Below are 5,595 nucleotides of genomic sequence, written 5' to 3' on the forward strand. Positions count from 1 at the left end.
AAGTTCTATTTATACTAAACTAGTTACTAAGGTTTACAGAGATAAGTAAATGATGCAGAAATCCACTTCCGGGCCCACTTGGTGTGTGCTTAGGCTGAGCATTGAAGCTTTCACGTGAATCTGATTTTTGCTCAAGTCCCTCAATTTCAGCCAGAAATTACCTGAAATCACAGAAAAACACACAAACTCATAGTAAAGTCCAGAAATGTAAATTTTATTTAAAAACTAATAAAAATATACTAAAAACTAACTAAATCATACTAAAAACTATGTAAAAACACTGCCAAAAAGTGTATAAATTATCCGCTTATCAGTGGACATTAAGTTTGAGCTTCAGAACCTGGCAATACTAATCCCCTGAACGCGGACGTTATTGGCACTCACTTTTGCCAATAACGCCAGCGACTATGCCAGCGACCCTGTCCCCTTCAAGGGAGCATAACTTGAGTTATAGAGGTCCAATCGAGGTGATTCCAGTTGCGTTAGAAAGATGACATTCAGAGCTTTCCAACGATATATAATAGTCTATAGTGGGCATGAAATTGGAGTACAAACAAAAGGCATCTTTTAAGCCCCAAAAACACCAACTGGGTAGCAAGTGTGACGTTAGCCACAGTAACTTCAGCACTAACGCCACACTTGTAGCGTTAGTGTGACTAACGGTAGTACTAACGATTAGCACCTGGACCTCAACTTGATTCACTTCTCTTTCAAGGACCACCCAACCACAAGGAAGCAAGCCCACAAGTGTCAACCAATCAAGGTCACAAGAAGCATCTAGAATAGTTAATTTTCATTTCATTGTAATTTGCTTTTAATTTCATTTCATTTTGTAATTTAGGAGAGCCTATAAAAAGGCCTTAGTTTCTACATTAAATTGATTCTGGAATTGGGGATTGAAGAGGGGTCTTCGGACTCCCTCCCCTCACACACTTTTCCTTCTCTTTCTTTTCTTTGTACTTTTCATTTATGAATTTTGATGTTTCAATTTCAGTTTTAATCTTCATCTTTATTTTTCTTCACTTTCTTTCTTTTCTGTTTAAGTAGAGCAATGAACAACTAACTCTTTTCATTGGGTTAGAGAGCTCTATTGTGATTCAATGGATCAATTGTAGTTCTTATTCTTCTTCTTCTTTCTTTTCTCTTGATTTTACTAGAGAGCTTTCGATCTTCATCCAATTGGGTAATTGTCTCGGAAGAGAAATTGCTCATACTTGGATTTCCTCTGAACCTTGGAAGAGGAATGAGGAAATCATGCTAGAAATGCTCTCTCACATCGGATTAGGTTGGGGGTTAGATGGATATTGTGACATTTAATCCTACCAATACTTTGATCTATGAATGTGTGTGGTATAATCAGTGACCAAATTTTATCTCTTCCCATGAGCAATTAAATCAAGGAATTGGGAAATTGTTCAAGCTTAGAGAGATTGGATTGCCAAGGAATTGGGATCCAATCACTTAAGATTGTCAAGGAGATCAATGAATGCATTGATTGAGGAAGAGATGAGAATGAACTTGATCCAGAGGATTGCAATATCTCTTGATCCCAATGTTCATTTTATTTTTAGTTCTTATATTTACTTTTCTTGCCATTTTACTTTTCTGCACTTTATTGCTTTCTTTACTTTTATGCTATTTACATTTCCTTGTTACTTATCACTCCAATATGATTCGTCTAACTAGGATAATCAATTAACCATTGATTGCTTAATCCATTAATCCCTGTGGATTCGACCTCACTCTATTGTGAGTTTTTACTTGACGACAATTCGGTATACTTGCCGAAGAGAAATTTGTTGAGAGACAAGTTTCTGTGCATCAAACGGTGCCAAAAACTTGATACGTGAAAATTAGATTTCACATGTATGAACTACTGGCAAGTATACCAGGTCGCATCAAGTAATAAAACTCACTAAGAGTGAGGTCGATCCCACGAGGATTGATAGATCAAGCAACTTTAGTGAGGTGATTAGTATAGTTAAGCGAATATTGATGAATTGAGTATTATTTGATTAACAGAAAGTAAATTGCAGGGAATCTAAAATGCTGAATGTAAATTGCTTGAAACTTAAATGGCAAGAGATTTAAATGACTGAAACTTAAAGAGTAAGAAAGTAAAAGAGCTGAATCTTAAATTGCAAGAAAGTAAAAGCTGAATGTAAATGGCAGAAATTATAAATTGCAGGAATGTAAACAAGGAATTGGGTACTGGGTAAAGAGAAATTCAAAATAACAGAAGCAAAGATTGATGGTGAGTGAGATCATTAGGGATCAGAACTAATGGTGATCAATTTCTTCTCAATCATGCGGATAGATCTATGGCAGATTGTAATTAATTAAGTCACAATCTCTTGGTGACTCAATTTCTCTCAACACAATCAATTGCCACTCTCGCGATCTAATTGGTCATGAGAAGAGATAAAGCTCACTTTCTAATCCAAAAACCACATAACTCTTAGGATTTCAATTCAGGGTAGTTACATCTCACATACCAACCCAGAATATATCAATCAGGAGAATCATGAGAGGATAAACCCCAAATTGAATTCTATGACTCCTTTCTCAAGTTTATCACATAATTTAAATAGATTCAATCCCTCTCCCGACAGTAATTGAATCTATGAAGAACAAGAGTTTCATCTTAGATAAATAAACTTGAATTGAGAAGAAAAGAAGAAGTATTAATTCATTGAAAATCAACAAAGCTCCTCCCCCTAGTGAAAATGAGGTTTAGTGACTCATAGCTCTAAGTGCAAACAGAATTCTAAAATTTGAAATTAAACTAAGCATAGAAACGAAAAGAGAACTGCAAACTGAAATCAAAACCCAGAACTGATATTCAGAACTGGAAAATAAAACTATAAACAGAAAGTAGAGTCTCAGCAGAAAGTAAAATGCAAAAGTACAAAAGAGATCTAAAAATAAAAGTAAAAAAGCTAAAACAAAGATCTAGAAGCCCCCCAAAATAATCTAAGATACCCTCTATTTATAATAGTATACTTGCTTCTTTAGGTGTACTTGGAAACTCTTCAAAATGGGCTTTTCTGTTAGTTGGAATATTCATCTCCAGGAGAACGTAGCGCTCTTTGGGAAAACGGAGCACTCAGGAATCGACGCGTACGCGTCCCCCACGCGTGCGCGTGGTTCATCATTGTGGCACTTGTGATGTGTACGCATCACCTACGCGTGCACGTCGTTTCTCTCTGCAGCCCTTGTCACTCGTACGCGTCTCCTACGCGTACGCGTCATCTTCAGAGTGCTCTTCATGCGAGCGTAGCGCTCTTGTCAACAACGCTCTCCCATGCGTACGCGTCGCCCATGCGTACGCGTGGACTTCAGAAAACCACTTCCATGCTGTTTCTTAGTCCATGCGTTCACGTGGATCTTCCTCAAATGCCACTTCAACGCGTACGCATGGGTGGCAAATCTTGAATCCATTTTTGAATGTGTCGCACGCGCTTGTTGGTGGAGAATGTAGCGCTCTTGGTAGGAGAACGCTCCTCATATCTACGCGTACGTGTCGCTAGCAAAACTTCCTTGGTGAAGAACGCAGTGCTCTTTAAAAGGGAACATAGCACCAAGGGTTATGTTGCAGGGGAACGTAGCGTTCTTCAACTTGAGTGAGCGTAGCGCTAAGGTATTGTGCTCTTCTCCCCTGTCACAGCAAAATAGTAATACATCAAAGCTCTGCCTTTCCCTTGCTTCTTTTCCACCAAATATCAATCAAATAATTGCATTAAAGTTTGCTATAATCATAAGGTTTTTGCACCATTCATATCATCAAGTAAGATTTGCATAAAATCTTATGAAGAAGCACATAAACAACCATGTTTAATTGAATTAAGGGATGCATGAAATTCCAATCCAATTACTTACTTATTGCCTAAGAAATGCATGGCTTTGATGGCATTTAGCACATATTCATCCTCATTGACTCTCAGGATTACTTCCCCTCTTTGGACATCAATGGGGTTTCTGCCTGTAGATAGGAAGGGTCTTCCTAGGATAAGGGATGCACTCTTGTGCCCATCCATATCCAATACCACAAAGTCAGTGGTGAAAGCAAAGGGTCCAACCCTGACAATCATATCCTCAACTACGCCTGATGGAAATTTCACTACAAGAAAAAGCAATATTTGTAACAAAAAAAAATGTTACAAAAAATCGAAATTTTGAAACAAAAGGATTTTGTAACAAAAAAGGAGTCGTTGCAGTATGTCCCTTTACAAAAAATTTTTGTAACAAAAAATGAAACTGTTACAATTCAAGGTAATATTTTGTAACAAATTTTTCTGATACAAAAAAACCAAAAGTCGTTACAAAAGTGATAACAAATTTTGATCTTCAGAATATTTAGTAACAATATATTTTTTCCTATCATAAAATTTTGTTACAAAATGTAACTTGATTTTGTAACATTTTTTTCTTTAGTTACAAAACACTATTTATTTTGTAATAATTTTTTTAATACAAATTACACGCATGATTTGCCAAATTATATTATTTTTTAATTAATTAATATATTAACTAATTTACTCAGCAAGTCAACATTCATATAATATATAATAACATAGATAGTTCAAATATCTTTCGTTTAACTAAGATTATTTTATAAATCTTCAACATATAAACTTTAAAGTACAAACTAACAAGATACATTGAAGAACCCTAATGAACTAGATAGATACATAGGACAAGAAAAACAAGGAATTATAAATCTCCAAAATATAAACTACAAATTACAAACTCCATCATGTTCATACATCTTCTTTCTCATGGAGAAGCTTCTAATAAGTGACACACACCTGAAAAGACGACCAACAATAACAATATGATGTCAATTAATGCAATTCTAAAAAATTGTCTAGAAAATTTGAGCTTTATTGTCTCTAGTACTTATAGTTTCGAATTGTTCATTTAGCACAAACATGTGAGAAAATCACACAGCCAACATAACCAAATTGTTCAACTCAAATTAAATGAGACCTGCAACATTGAAAACAAGACACTTTGCTTTTAGTTCCTTTTTTCTCTTTTTAATCGAATGAATATTCAACAACAACAAAAATTTCAACAACAATAAAAATTCCATCATTCATTTTAATCAATCCAAAACAAGATACAGAACAAGCAAAATTTAATTCAATTTTTATTAATCATTCATCCTTCTAACATATGCCCGCAGTTGAACTCCCAAGTCCCAAAACAAGTTTCCTATTTGCAGCTTCAATACGATCGATATTCAACCCCACAGTTGGAACGATTTGATCAGGAGGAAGGCTTTCTATGTTTGCGTACACTGATTTATATGCTTTTCGGCATTATTTTGAGGTAGTTTTTAGTATAATTTAGTTAGTTTTTACTATGTTTTTATTAGTTTTTATGTAAAATTCACATTTCTGGACTTTACTATGAGTTTGTATATTTTTCTATGATTTCAGGTATTTTCTGGCTGAAATTGAGAGACCTGAGCAAAAATCTTATTCAGAGGCTGAAAAAGGACTGCAGATGCTGTTGGATTCTGACCTCCCTGCACTCAAAGTGGATTTTCTGGAGCTACAGAAACCCAATTGGCACGCTCTCAATTGCGTT

The 5,595-nt window shown here is 35.3% G+C and overlaps 1 long non-coding RNA gene across 1 annotated transcript; it reads right to left on the reverse strand.

Moving 5' to 3' along the window:
* Positions 4,611-5,022, reverse strand: LOC110270627. The gene is made up of 2 exons (XR_002360266.1): positions 4,990-5,022; positions 4,611-4,808 (listed from the first exon to the last, which is right to left on the reverse strand). It is a non-coding gene; the product is annotated as an uncharacterized LOC110270627 (long non-coding RNA).

The sequence above is a fragment of the Arachis ipaensis genome, chromosome B04 (genome assembly GCF_000816755.2).
Source record: "Arachis ipaensis cultivar K30076 chromosome B04, Araip1.1, whole genome shotgun sequence".
NCBI classification, from domain to species: Eukaryota; Viridiplantae; Streptophyta; class Magnoliopsida; order Fabales; family Fabaceae; genus Arachis; species Arachis ipaensis.